Source organism: Antrostomus carolinensis, unplaced genomic scaffold, assembly GCF_000700745.2.
Source record: "Antrostomus carolinensis isolate BGI_N321 unplaced genomic scaffold, ASM70074v2 scaffold2783, whole genome shotgun sequence".
Lineage (NCBI taxonomy): Eukaryota > Metazoa > Chordata > Aves > Caprimulgiformes > Caprimulgidae > Antrostomus > Antrostomus carolinensis.
In genome coordinates, this window is record NW_010304316.1 from 84291 (window position 1) to 100091 (window position 15801).

Consider the following 15801-nt stretch of genomic DNA (forward strand, 5'->3'; position numbering starts at 1 on the left):
AATTAACTTCTGTGAAGCTGTTTGAGAACCGTTCAACTATTGCAAAGAAATATTCAAATATACCAGGCTATCAGACTGTCACAAACCTATTTCTGAATGACCATCTCTTTGATTTGCACTTGGTTTTAACCTCTGCTTTCAGAAGGATGTTTAGTTTGAAATGAAATCCACGGGCAGTGGACTCTGTGCACACTCGTAGACATACTCAAAAATCAATCACGTAGAAAATTGTGCTTAGACAAACAGACACTTCTATACACATTTCAGAGTGAGCAATAAGCAGAAATAACAGCTGCTCCAGCAAAAGGGAGGAATCGCAAGACACGCCCTAAACCAAAACGAAGAAAACTTCAGCAATAATAAACAGCTATTATTTAAAAAGCTCTTCCTGTATAAACAAATCTGAAGGCTGAAATTACTGAATCATTAAGACCATAAATATTTTTTTTTTACTTTGTTCTCTGAGCTGCACAGAAAGGCCAGAAGGAGAGCTTGTTTCCAGAGAAAAACCACTTTGCCACCTCTCTAGGAATAGTTTCAGGAAAAATCGTCAACAGCATAGAATTAAAAGGGTTTTTGTATTTGTCTGCCATATTAAATTTCTACTGTCCTCATAGTAATAGAAGAAATAATTCTCATAATCAAAAGTTATAGTGCCATTTGGTAAAACCCATATCCCTGCAACAGGCTGAATCTCCATTTCATTTCGAGCTCTAGTTAATGGTGGTTTCAGGTTCAGATTTTTTTTCCCCAGACTAGTCTCATTTTCACAGAGTCTGAGCAAAAGCACTGAAAAGAGCTCTTTGTTGTGGTCTTGTTTTAAACTCAGCAGAATTTATTCAGAAGAATAAATAGATGATCCTTCATTCCTTTTACTCTTGGGACATTTGTGGCGGGTGAATAGCTGCTGCGACAGCACCTAAGTGGCTCTGTCTCAAAATGGGCTGAAACAAGCAAACAACAACATTATCTAGATGGATGGAATCAGAATATCACAGAAAAATATTCCCTGGTGACAGCAGCACTGACAACCAGTGGTTTGTGCCCAGCTTGGGTAGGGAGAATAGCTAAGAAATGGGTTAATTAGTGGGAAATGACCTTAACCATAAGCCTATATATATATATAGGCATAAAATAAATCCCATCTCATCCCACACTTCCACTTTGTTATCTGTTTTCACTATCTGTACTAACATTGAGAGAAAAGATTTCCCTTCTGTGTCTTTTTAGGTCTTTTTTGAACAACTTCACCCCAAATGCTCCCACACTCGCCTTTTGGGTCTTCTTTCCATGCCCCAGGTGTTGACCACATGGCAGATGCTCCTTCACACCACGCTCTTGCTTTCACACATCAGTCTTGTAAAATGATCCTGATAAAGATCACGTAATCCTCTTCATTTCCCTTTCTAGACAGCTCCATTTGATGCGTCCAGAGCCTGCTGAAAAAGGAAGAGAACTAATCCCACTTGCCTCTGCCGCACACAGCCGGGAATTCATGGGATTTATGTTCCAGCTCTGCTCAAAACCCTGTCCCAAAGGCTCTCTGTATGTGTACAGTGTTATTATAATGTACAGCAACATCTAGGTCAGCAGTTGGAACAGCAGCAGGCAGCATGAGCTGTCTTTGAAACCTCTGTCCAGCCCTTTAGAGATGTGACATATGGTGGAAATTCAGAGTAAAATAAAAATCAGGTTACTCTTCGGGGAAGGAAAAGTGGGGAAGAAGAGAAAGAAGCAGAAATTACACAATTTATGTATCAAATTCAGTGTGAGGAACCAGAGCTTTCTCTGAGCCCGAGAAAGTGAAAGCCTCCTCTGTGCTGCAGCAATCGCACAACCACCTTATCCCTGTCCAAAGACATGAAACTCTGCCAGTTCCTCAGTCTATAGCATCCATACAGGGCCTTCATCATGAACTACAGATAATTTGGGTTCCCAGCAGTTCCCAGACCACACGTTTGCCTGGGATGCTCCATGGTGAAGGCAGCACAAGCTCAATTCTGACACATCCTCCTAAAAGCTTCTTGAAGGAGCTCAGGTAGTTGTTTGTTTTCTCTTTCCTTTCTGATTAAGGGTGAAATTACTGCTGAACGTCTTGTAGATCTGACCAGATTAATCTACTCTGAGCGATGTTAAACCACCTCCCCATAAGCATTTAGGCAGAGTAGCTGCCCTGAGTTAGCTCCCGAGCTTTGCAAGGCACCCCATCATCCTTAGGGGCCTCGGGGAGCACTAGCCAAAAAGGCAATTACACACAATATTCTGCTTCCTTTTAATATATCATTATGATGGAAGAAATATGTGCTTTATCTTCTCTGGTCTAAACAAAACAATTCTCTTACCTCATCGTATAAGCTTGTAATTATCATCCCACATTAGATACTTTGAGATAAATCTTTTTAAGAACGCCTCTCCATAGCTATTCCTCTCTTGTATGCCGACAGGCACACACACAAAATAAATCCATTGAAGCTCATGAGTAGTGCTATGGGACGAAGCTGATATCCCCTCATCTGTTTTCTATTTTCCCCTCTATATTGCAGATATGTGATACAGGAAAATTATAGAGCAGGAAGTCACAAGAAGTAGCAATTCAACTTTCAGGGAATAATTCAGTGTCACTTAGTCATATCGTCCATATATGAAAAAGAAAAAAGAGAGAGACAAAACAGCTCCCACAAGGCATTTCTAGCTCTCACATGTTCTCATTTTATTCCTTATCCTGCAATTTATCTTCTTGTTTTCAGCAAGCCAGCAATGAGGTAGAAAAACCCTACGAAATCTTAGTCTGACATATCTTTCTGGGGAGTATTCGTTTCCACGGATGGATAAGCCATGGAGAAGTCTGTGCCATCACTGGAGAGCAAACCACTTGACGAGCAGAATCTACAGACCTTAAAATGGATAAAAGCAGGTTTTTTCTGGCCTGTTTCAACTGATTTAAAGGTCTGATAGACGCCCAACGTCAGTGCAGTAATCTGCTGAGGTTGGCTGTAGGCCATTTTGTAATGCAGGAAGAGAGCAAACGTTTGAGCATCCTGAGCCAAATTACAACAGACTGTTATTTTGGGATGTTAAGCTTTGAAATCTGAATTCATTTAGTTTATTATGATATATTGGAACTTCCTAAAAAATAAAAAATAAATGCTCACTAACTTCAGTTAAATAGAACAGGCAGAAGAAACCACTGCCTGCCAAAAAGATACACAACCAACATTATGTCAATAGACCATCTCGTAACTGGAGATGTGTAGCCAGAAGGCTGCTTCTGTTAGCCTAGAGACTCTGGATGAAATTCAGATCACTGAAAGCATGAGAAAACTCTGACTTCAACACCAACCTCAAAACATCCCACCGGAGCTCAGCACAATAATGTCTTCAGCAAGATTTAAGGAGCCTTGTTCTTCTTCATCTCTCTATCATAATAATATGCTACAGCCAACATGACAAGGTGGTCATGATCCCAGGTTGATACCTACTGATCACAGGGCCTCTGCTCAGTCATCTCACAATACATTTCACACAGTTTTAACAAAGCAAAGGAAAAGAGACATTAGAGCATGAAAGTATGTTCCCTACTGTACGTTTTCCAACCTACAATCCACATTTCTGAAGTAAATCTGAGGGTTTATACAAACCCTGTGGGCTCTCACGATGAGGAGCATATTAAAAGTATTTAGAATCACAAAATGCTGGGAAGTCAAGAAACTGTTTGGAAAGCAGCAGAGTGTTTCTCAAGGCTGTAATGCCTTGTTTGATTCACACCCTCATCAGCAAGAAGAGATGCTGCATCTACGAGAAGAAAGAGAAAGAGTCAATAATAATAATAATAATACAATTGGTAGCTATCTCACATAGCATTTGCACATCACTGATATCCCAGTTCTGCAAAGTTATACAAGTACCAGGTGGGTTTTTTTTTTTCTGGTTACTCCATTCTTTGGACAACAACCTCCTCAAGCACCAAGGTGAAGCTGGTACATAGCAAAGCTCAGGACAGAAGATGAGGCGAGCAGTAACAAACTTTAAGAAAACTAGGTCCTAATGAAGAAAAAGATCCCTTTTTAATGAAGAGAGAACAAACATCAGTGACACTAGAGGGACATTTCACAACACACCCAGTTGTGTCTCACGCCAGGCCACCACCGAGGAGGCACGGCCCTCTCCCGCTGTGCATCAGACCGAGTGCTTGGACCCAGCAACCACCCTCCTTCTGACCCCATCACTTTTCTCTTGGGTCTGTGAGCAGAACCCACCCACCATGTGATTGTGTGATCCCAGACCTGACATCAGAGAGAGTCTGTAGAGCTGGGAGGGAGGAAGCTGAGCAACTTCCCCTCTTGCTTTCAGTAACAGCTCAGACAGATATCTGCTGGGAGGGAGGAGCTTTCAGCGAGCCAGCCCTGGGATGGGGAGATAGACTAGATGACCTGAGCCATCAATGGGGAGTAGATCCACTTACATACTCCTGGTCCATTTTCTGCTGGATAACCTTCAACATTACAACTGACTTGCTCCACAAAGGATGCTCCTCCTTCTCCCATGCACCAGCTCTTCTCCTGTCTCCACCAGCCCAGTACGGTGCTCACAAGCAGCTCCTTTTCCCCCAGCACAGTGGGACCTGCTTTGTAGGTCCAGGTTCCTGCTGGATTCATGGGCTGAAGAAGCTCCTCAGCAGTAAGATCATTTTTGGAGGCAGCAGGCAGAACGGGCAGGAGCAGGCACTGGGAAGTGGATGGTACCAGCAGCAGCAGGGACTCAGGCATGGGCTCTACCTTCCCCAGCTCTCCAGTGCTGGTAAAAAACCTTCTCAGGTTTTCCTTCAGCTTTGAGATTCTGTGCACTGAAGGGGATTATATACCTCATCACCTCCTTCATGTCTGGATTTTACCTTTCCCTTCTGCTTCCTCATGGCTAGAAAACTCAAATGGAGATAACCAATTCACTGCTGTCTGCTTTGGGGGGCCAGGTGCCAAGCAGAGCTTCACCTGAGCCCGTGATTTTGAACCATTTCTGTTCATACAAACACAAAAAAACACACACACATGTACTTCTCGATTAGGTATTGTGAGTTCATCATCACCACGAGGAATTATAGGGGACATATGGCTTAATTTAGTTGCAGTGGTTTTGTAGTTACAGCTGAGTAGATAACATGACAAGGCTAGTAATCATTTCTAAGAGGGAATGATTTAGTAATATAATCTACAGCACTTGTAAAGGCTCCTTGATAAAGGGCCAGGCAGAGCTGAAACAGTTTGGATCCATTTCCTCACCACTGCTGAGAACGAATGTTGCAATATGTGTTAGGAGGGTTGAATGGAAAATAATTGCTTTTATTATGCAAGTTCAACCTACAGACATATGTTCCTGGATAAACCACTTCTACAACTAGCCAGGTCCACGTAGCTTATTTTCCAGAAAATATACAGAGCAGCATTTTCTACAGGTTTCAGTCAAGTCTTTGAATCAGGCGTGTGCTGTTTTATCCAGCAAAGCAGGATCACAGGCACGTAGGTTTATTGCTTTTTACAAGAGATGCAGATGTGGGAATAGGTCTTGTAGAAGATGTCTGAACATGCACCAGGACTTGGGCATATCCAAAGCAGAGAGAATTGGAGAGACATTTTTTTTTTATATGAGACATAGCACATTGTAAAGCAAGATGTCTTGGGCCAAATCCAGTTCTTCTAGTTTAAGCAAACTGACCTCTTGATTGTAGTGGTGCTTCCCACTCAGGTAAGATAAACAGAAACTCAGCTTCAGGCATTTATGGGACGAATCAGAGGAGTGATTTCTTTAGCGTGATACAATAGGACTTTGTATTAGCATTAGCCCCAAGTGCCTGGAAATATGGAATTCAAATGAAGCAAAACCTCACTACAAATAAAGAGTTTCTTAAAACCAAAGGGTTTTTTTCCACTAGTTTTTTAAAAAAGCCGAGTTGCCAGCTACTGAGAAAGTGAATAAGTGATGCTCTGGTCTGGGAGGACTCCAGTAGAATTAGTCTGGCAGTTGTAGCACAACCAAGACAGACTAATTTCTTCATTATTATTTTTTAATTCTTCTAAGCCTGCTTTTCACAATGGTTTGGCACTGTCCACACTCATTACTCTCCAACTCTGAAGCTGGCAAGTGGACACATTTACTTTCTTCTTTTACCATAGGGGAGGGATGGGCTAATTTACACCAGGAGTCCAACGTGCCTGCGAAGCCGGGAGAAGGGGGAAGGCAATGCTCCCCTTGCTCCAACTGCTGCGGGAAAGATGTTTCATCCATGAGCAGGAACAAATATTTAACAGACAGGTTTTCCAGTCATATGGTCCTAATCCTCACAGTGATATGAAACTCCCAGGATGAGGTCATGGTTGTTTAATCCTAAACTGTACTTTTTTTTTTTAGAGGCCAGATCAGGTAGGTAGGAGATGGAGTGTGCTTCTCCTTGCCTGGGGTTTGCCAAGAGCAAACTGCAGGGTTTTAGGATGTGATGTGTAAATATGCACCTATGAACATGCACAAAGACTTGCTCCAGAGCCTAACAGGGCTGCCAGGGTGCAACATTAAATTTCCAGCACCAACACCAGGCACCCATTGCTCTGTGTTTTCAGAACTTGTCAAAATCCAATTGTCAAATTCTCTGAAAGCTCCTTTAAACAAAAATCCTTCTCAAAAGTGAAAAAAAAAAAAAAAAGACAACAAAATATTTTTTAAGGGTCATCAGAAGATCCTTTGAGCTGGTCACTGCTGGGAATACTTGTTTAGGTGGTTGAGGTGTCTTTAGTTTGCTCATTAGCCTTTCGCTGGCCTTTGGTGATTTATACTTGAAACAAGAACCAGGGAATTCCCTGGCGATTTTCCTCCAAGGACCATTTGGATCAGGAATTGTCCAAATTAGGAATTGTATCTGAATCCTACTGAGGACTGAGCTAACAGACTGGCTCATGGCTCCCGGACAGACCCTTATTATTTTAGCCCAGATGGTACTAAAAAAAGAGCATCTCAAAAACATGAGACAACCAACAACATATTTTAGAACTGCATGATAAACACAGAGACCAGCTATATTCCTTCATTTTTCTCCTTACATAAAGAGAAGTGTGCCATGCATATGATAATATTCCAAATATCGTGTGATATTAAGTGAAACAACTTAAAATATATTGCTTACACAACATACAGCAGAACCATGTCTAGGGAGGAGGTTATCTCGAGCAGGACTGAACCAAATGGAAAAGCATAACCAACATATTGTGTGTTGTGTTTTCAGCTGGAAGGGTTCTCCAACCTCTGACAATTTGGGTCACTTCCAGAAGAACCTGACAGCCAAGTAATCAAGGAGGTTGGAAAATCAAGTCATGTCTCTTACTTTGAACCAGCCTTTGGCTCTACAATTTTGTATATATACAGACTGAGTAATTTCTGAGCGTGACTAACCCAGAGCAGCCCGTTACCTGCAGCCAAGTGCTTCCCAAGAGGGAAACTCGGGTTTCCCACAGCCCAGGTGACCCTCAACCACCAAGCACCAGATCTGGCTTTGGGAAATTTATCTTTTTCTGCAGTTTTTTCCAGAAGTCTTGGGTTTTATGTCACACCAAAATGAAAGCAACAATTAAAAACTCTGGGTTTCCGTGTCTCTCCCCATGTCTGCGGCAGCAGGAGGACTCCCATGTGGGTCTCAGGTCAGTGATGGGGTTTGCTTGGGTCATGCTGTTGAGCAGATACACAAGGTTGCTGGGCCAAAAGCTGAGCCTCAAATGTACTCACCAACTCTGGATAAGTTTGTACCAGGTGGTGGTTTGAGGGTTAGTTAAGCTCCACTCACCACCTCCCCAGGTTGAACATCGCCGAGCTCCAAATGCTCAGTCCAAGAGGGGGAGGTGGCCAGGGAGCCAGCCTGGTGGGGAGTCCCTGAGCCCCCCACTGCCCTGCAGAAACCCAGACTCTGCAGGGCTGAGGACATTTTGCTTTCAGTACATCGTAGTCACCTCCAATAAAGAGCAGAAGGGAAAGGCAAGGAAAGCAGTTGATGTTGCAGAGCTGGGTTGTTTACCCTCTTCCCTGAGCAGGTCCTTTATTTATTTCACATGTGGCAAGAATCAGACCTTGGATCTTCAATTTTCTTTTCTCCTTCTACCTCATTCCCTTTGAATCCATCAGCTGGGGAGATTAACAATGTCACAGGAGCCAGACCTTTCTGCTAAATCCCTTCCAGATGTCCAGAGCCACAAACATGTCAGTCATTGACAAGAGCCCAATGACAAGTTGCTCCCTGTTAGCGATAGCTACTGTTTCCTGGCAGAAAAACTTTTTCTTCTCCCACCAGAAAGCTCTGGAATCAGATTTTTCAGAGAGGGTTTCTTCTTCCTTCCCCAGGAACAGGGATGCTAAGGGCTCATGAGATGCTCCCTGGCCCAACTGCTTTCAAGAGCTTCTCTCAGCCACCCCAATGCTGCCACCACAAAACAACATACAAGGCATCACATCTCAGAGGTGTTTTAAGATCTGCAGAGAGGAAACAAGAGCCAGACCTGGATGCAGCCAGTGGGGTGTGACAAACCCCAGGCTGTGAGGCTCTCCAAAAGCTTGGTGGCGTTAGACAGTGCTTTTTCTGTCTTGGCATTGCCAGCCCCAAGGAGCCAGGTATGAACTTGAGCAGATGCTAGAGGTCAGGATAGCTTTGGAAAAGAAAAGCAAGTAGGTGGGCTTTCTGGGAGCAGTTCAGGACAGACAACAAGGAAATTATCTGGTTCTTTCTTTCTCCTAAGTAAGGTGAGCCATGGGGTGATGTTCCTGTCTTGCTAATGGAGAAGAGCAGGAGCTGTGTGAGGAGGGGCTCTCCGAAGCACAGGATGCAATGGGATTTTGGCTCCAAACCTGGAAGCCAGATCCTTTCCTTTCTGCTTGCCCGAAGACATGTCATGGTTTTCCTAACCTGTTGCAACACATTAAATTTCAAACCCTTCTTTGAGTGCATTTTGATCTGGCTGCGATTGCTATGCTGGATTTGTCTTATACCCCCAGCTCCTCACAAGTTCAGGAGGTACTTTTCCAAGCTAAAAGTATCCTCAGAAAAATCAATACTGTCCATTGTGGAGATTCCTAACATTTGTATTTTCCCCTCCTTTCATCTCAGTTAATGGATAGAATTTAAGAAGTGCAGCTGGCCAGGAAAGACTGTTTCTTCCATGGAAAGTGCCAGTCTCCTTGCTGGGATGGGCAGGAGGGATGGACTGATGCAACATCCTTTGCCATACTCCCAACCACACCACCACAAGGAAATGATATTCAGCAGCTCGTCCCACTCTGGCACAGGAGCTGCAGTGAGATGCCAAGCCAAAACTTGGGCTGAAGGCTCTGAGAACTGCTCTTTTAATGTAACTGCTTATTAACACGACCCTACTTGGGGAGATTTCTTCCTTTATCCTTTGAATTACAAAACCCATTTCAAAACTTGATCCACATGGAGGCTGGGCATTGTGTCAGCTTTCAGAAGCTGAAAATAGCGTTGGGTTCTTTGCAGTGAGCAGAAAAACCCACTTGGAGTCTATCATTTGGATTTATGAATGTAAAGTCTGCTCTTTTGACATAATCTTCTTGATTTAAGTTTGTGGTTTCCGCACACAGTTTCCATTAAAATTAATGTAAATCATCTGGGCAAATCTCTCCCAGGTTGACAGGATGAAAGGTTCAATTCCTGGAGCTTTATTCCTCATTTATGGGTTCAATGCTGACCTGTGCAGGATCCAGCCCACAGCCTGGATTGGGGCCTCCTGTCCCTACTCATCAGGACCGTCAGTGATCAGCTACAAGGTGCCTGATCCAGGCACCCAAAGCTCCAGGGAAGGATAGCAAACCTCAGAAACAGCAACAGATATTTGCTAGATAAGTCAGAAAGTCAGACCTTGCTCACCTTTTTATGCTGCAGAGCTATTGTGGATTGAGATGTTCTGCTTGGTATGAAACCAGCTTCATCATCACTTCCACAGCAATGTACAGTAAATGGGTAAAGCAGAAAATAAAACACTACAAATGTGCACTGTAAAAGAACATATAGATATCTCCTCAAAGATAGCAGCAACTCATTTTAAGTCAAACCCACTAGTTTTACAGAGGATTGCTCACATCACATCCATTTGGAGAGCAGATGGAGGCCGAATCCTTCCCAGACTCAAGTCATCCACGGGACCCCACCATGGCCAGCCCAGGGGAGCATTGTTTGAGAACCAGTCCTCCAAATTTCCCCAAATAAAACCACTAGAAGATGCAGCTCTGTTCAACAGTGAGCCCACAAGTGCTGGTCCAGCTCATTGCCTCTCATGCAGTTCACATTGATGATTTATTTCCTTTTTTCTCCATGCCAATCACACCCCTGACCCCAGGAAAGGACCTTTTACTCTCTTCAAAACAAGACTTAACTCTTCTTCCCAGCCTATGTTAATACATATTCACTGGACACTCAGAAGTAGGGTGCTTCATGTGTTCCCCAAGGAAATTTGGAGAAATCCATCTCTGAGAGACCTCTTCCTCCTTTTCCTGCCTGGGAGGTGGGTTCATTTCTCTATCCCACAGCCCAAACCTTGTCCTACACTCCCTGTTCCCTTCCCCAGTGCCACAGGAGGGAGATGCCTTTCATGGAAATTGTTCCTTAAAGCAAACAGATATAAAGAATATCTTACCAAAACCCCACAAACCTGCAATATTGGGATCCTCTTGGGCTAATATAACAGCACTTCTCCTTTCTCTTGAGCCCTGTACATCCCCAATCCTGCTCCCACCCACACCTGCCACCAAATGCCTCCCAGTCACCAAAACCCCACAAACCTGCAATATTGTGATCCTCCTGGGCTAACATAACAGCACTTCTCCTTTCCCTTGAGCCCTGCACATCCCCAGTCCTGCTTCCACCCACACCTGCCACCAAATGCCTCCCAGTCACTCCCTCCTGTACATCTCAGTCTGCTGCCTCCTCCTCCTCCTCCTCTTCATCCCGTAGCTCTTCTCAGTGATGGAAAGCAAATATCTCGGAGTTTGACTGCAATTCAGTTTTCTCCTGAGGTGCAGACAAGTACGTTGGAAAACACAAATGTAACCTAATTCCTCCTCAGGAGGGACAAAACCATACAATTCTTTTCCAGTAAGTGATACAGTTGGTCTAGAAACACAGCACCCTCCAGGCATTGGCTCCAGTTTGGGGAGTGAGGTGGGATGGAAGGACAGAAAACCAGAGTGAAAAATGAGATAGGTGAACCCAGAGGGGGGAGCAGAACTCTCTGTAAATGTTTTACTTTGACACTTGTAACAGTGGTTATTTATTTTCCAGTAACTTTATACTGGGTTTAACCAAAATAGTCAGTGCAAAAAACTGGCATTACGAGCACTGGAGGATTTACATGAAGTGTTTATATCAGAGCACCCATCTGTGGGGAGTCCTGCAGTGGCTGTGATTGCTCCATGGCCTGGGAACAACCTGCAAATGGGGACCACTCGTCATCAGGAACACCTGGGAGTGGTCCTGACCACAACCTCATGGATTTACACCACACCTCAGCACATGCCTGGACTGAAAACAGGGCTGATAACCTCCACCAAGGAAATGTTTTGGATTCCTTGGCTGTAGCAGCAAGAGCCTGATGTGCCCATATACACTGATTAATGGATTGATTAAAAATGCCATTACATAATTGCCAATTACTCTTTTTAAGGAATGATTAATTAAATAAGAGGGTTGTTGGTTTCTTGGGGTTTTTTTAAACAGTGGAAGGCTCTAAGTAGCCTAAAGGTGGAAAGGGGTGTGTGTGGTAATACTAATTTTCCTAGAAGTCAAATTCTGTTTAAATAATTGAATTTAAACTAAAATAAGAAAAGGAAGCAGGGTCTGTACCTACCTTGGGCTATTTATTTCTTGCTGCTCTGGTTTCTCCACTATCCTTCAGCTCTCTTGCCTTTTACATAGCACACACTGCACTATTGTCTCATAAAAGCTTTAGTACAGCAAATGAGAAACACATTGTGGAGTCTGACATCATTGCAGGCCATGATTCATCCCCATCCCAGTACCTACAGTAGACTCCTTGCTGCTCTCAAGGGCTGCTTCTCATAACCAGCCACCGGCAGAGGCGTGAGGGGAACTTGAGGCTCTGGGTGGGAGAATGAATCACAGACTGGTTTGGGTTGGAAGGGACCTTAAAGCTCATTCAGTTCTACCCCCCCTGCCATCAGCAGGGACACCTTCCACTAGACCAGGTTGCTCAAAGCCTCATCCAGCCTGGCCTTCAACACTTCCAGGGAGGAACAGCCACAGCTTCTCTGGGCAACCTGGGACAGTGTCTGACCACCCTCACAGTAAATATTTTTTTCTCAATATCTAATCTAAACCTGCCCTCTTCCAGTTTGAAGCCATTTCCCCTTGTTCTGTCATTAACTGCCCTGGTAAAAGTCCCTCCCCAGCCTTCTTGTAGCCCCTTCAGGTACTGGAAGGTCACATGAACAGAGAGAGGGGAAAATACCACAACTGCTTATTGCCACACAATACCTGGTATCAACGTATTACATCAAATTATCACCTGCAAGCACAGACCAAGCCCACACTCTCTGCTATGAGCAAGTTCACCAGACTGTAAATCACAGAGTAACACCAACACCCAACCAACCAGCAGCATCATGAAATGGAGATGCCTCACTGGTGCTCACCAACCCACATGCATTGTCAGTAGTTGAGTACCTGGCCTAAGAGCTGCCTTAGACCCTTGGGCATCTTCACTGAAGATTTTTCATTTTTTACAGTTAGAGTTTGACTTTCCCATTTTTCCTGCCGACTGGGAAAAGTCTGGCACTAATATTAGCCCCTGATGCTATTGCCTCATGTTCTGCTTGGACTGTAAAAAGTAGAAAAGAAGGAAGGAAAGTCCTTCCCATTTAAAGGGGAAAACAAAAAGAAAGGTAGAGTGAGGAGAAGCAAGCTCTAAAGTGTAGAAATTGTGAAATCTAGTCTGTAAGACACATCAAGAAAATTACCTAACTTGTAGCTGAGACTTCTCTTTATCTAGAAAGAAAGATTTCCCTTTCTTCCAAGAGCTATCATTTTTTTCCAGAATAAAAAGCAAATGAAGGGGCTAAAGTGAGGAATTTGAGCTAATGTTGTAAACTCTGTAAGCTCGTAAATAATTCAAAACCTTCATTGGTATTACACCAAGATAAATGATTCCATATAGTCCAAAGCTCATCAGTACTCCTGCTAAGTACTTTAGCCTTGGGTAACTGTAGGAATAAAGAAATATTATATATAAATCTCTCCATAATCTTTTCCCATAGAAAAAATAATGTGCAGTTGATTCTGAAGATGATCAATGGAGCTGCTGTTTTCTTCTTATTTTATTAGAAGAGTACACCATGTAGCAATTTGGACAGCAAATGGTTTGTGAAATGTAAGAAACGTGTTGGCATTAGAGTAATAAACAGGATTTTTGATCAGTGCTGATGTATTATTCTTTCATATATATATATATATATACACACACACATATATGTTTGCAACATGTTACCATAAATCATGTGAAAACATAGAGCAGATGTCCTGTAGTAGCCAGGATTATCGTGCTTTGCTTGTGCTTTCATGGGAACCAACCATAGCAGGCTCAGCAGAACATGCCTGATGTATAGAGTAACGGGGATACTTGAAAAGAATATTTATACATGGGCCTAACCTAGTTGGGTTTTTTTAAAACATGAGGGGTGACTTGTCTTCTAAGTCTGCTTTTAGATGAGTCAGACTGTATACAGACGGTTTCATTAGAAGAATATTTTCCAGTAATTGGTCATTTGTAATTGTCTGCACATCCAGGGGACAGGTTTTCTCAACCATTTCCCCCAGCCCACGCACAGGGAGGCAGCAAGTCGAACCTCAGCCACTTTTGAAACACTGTTGGACCCAAAAAGATAAAAAGCCAGAACAGACCGAGTTAAAAGTGACTGGTCAGAAAGGGATTTACAAAAACTCCTGAGGTTTTACATCTTTGTTTCTGGTGGGGAACTGCACATTGGGTGGAAATCAATGTTATTTACCCCCAGTGGTCCAATTTATCCCCACTGCACCCAAGCCAAGGGATCTGTGTATCTGCATCCTGAAAAGGCAGCCTGAGGGAAGATCAAAATAACTGTTCTTCTAAATAAACTTCTTAAATTAGGCTTGGTTGGCTGCCCATAGTTCTAAGGACAATAGAGTGACTGCTGCAGAGATGTATCGCTTTGCCATCTGCGTTTCTCTACAGCAGAGGTTATAGGGACTAAAATCATAATACTCTCCATATATTTATATATATATATATATAAAATTATAAGAAACTAGGGGTTAATGCAGCAAAATCCTCAGCAGTACCAAATAAAATACAGAAACAAATGCACCTTTAAGCAGCATCAGAGAGATTATAGCACAAAATTTCAGAAACACCAGTATCCTTTATAATTCACATTTTTCATATTTTGCTGGTCTAGAGTTAATCTGCCATCATAGCTCCCACATTTGAAAAATGATCAAAACACTATAACTGGATGTTTGTGAGGAACTGGGCACAATGGGAGACCAACAGAGAGGTCAAATACCAAGATTTATGTACAGAAAGGGAGGTCCTAGCTGTGACGGGCAAACAAAGGGGTCACACACCCTCTACATGCTGGTTTGACCCTTGGCAGCATTTCCAGCAATTTTTTACCCCATATTTGGGGATCTGCCCTCAAATCATGTGAACGTGGGGCTGCCAAGAGCAGAATTCTGCGAGAAAGAGGTGGTGAGGACACCTCACCACAGCAGCACCCACGGTGCAAGAAGAGGCCACCTCAGAAAGGCAAGGCAGGACTGCAAACAAAATATGGGAGACATTGCAATGTCCCTGCAAATATTTTCCACATCTCAGAGCAGACAGTGAGGGATGAATGAAAAATTAGAAATTTCACATGCGTAAATGCTTTATATTTTTTTTTTTTTTTTAAGAAGAAAACCTCCACCAGTTTCTATGCCGTGCTTGCCAAGGGGCAGCTCTAATTCATCCCCTTGGCCATCTCTGTTGAATTTCCTCTCTACAATTTGCTAAACAGCTGGATTTCCATGGTTACCACAGCTCGCTACTGATACGCCTCAAACATACTGTACATTTTTGCTGGGGAGACACCGAGAAAAATACACGCCGCCCCTGAGCAGTGGGCTGCAGCCAAGCCCCACGCCTGTCCCTGCCAAGGGCACAAAGGTGATGGCAGGGACTAACCCAGGTGAGACCTGATGGGAGAGATGGTGCTTCATCCTTATTTCTCCTTTTTCTGGGGAAGACACATCATGTAGCCACCCCATAGGGCTTTAAATATTTGTCAAGGGCCACAGGATTGTGCCATGGGAGCCCGTGTGTCCCCTCTTCTAGCCTCACCCCTTGTACATCCACCAGTATCTTAAACCAGCATGGCTTGGGGTGGCCAGCTCCCAACATCCAAATCTTTTTCCCTTGTTTTGTTTTTGGCACACACGTGCAGAAACGTCCACCACACATTGCTTTGGAGATGGGTTAATAGGAGGGAATTGCTATGTAAGATTCAGACTGTTAAAAAATATGATGTTAATGACTATGTTTAAAAAAAAAAAAAACCAAACCAAACAATGCAATAATTAATTTCCACCAAGAGATTGTATATTTTCCTACTTTTGATGTCTAATAAGCTAATTTCCATCAAGAGGTTCTATAATTTCCTGCTTTTGAAGTCTAATGAGTAAATTGCACGGAAATCTCCATAAAGCACAGAACTCATTAATAAATGTAT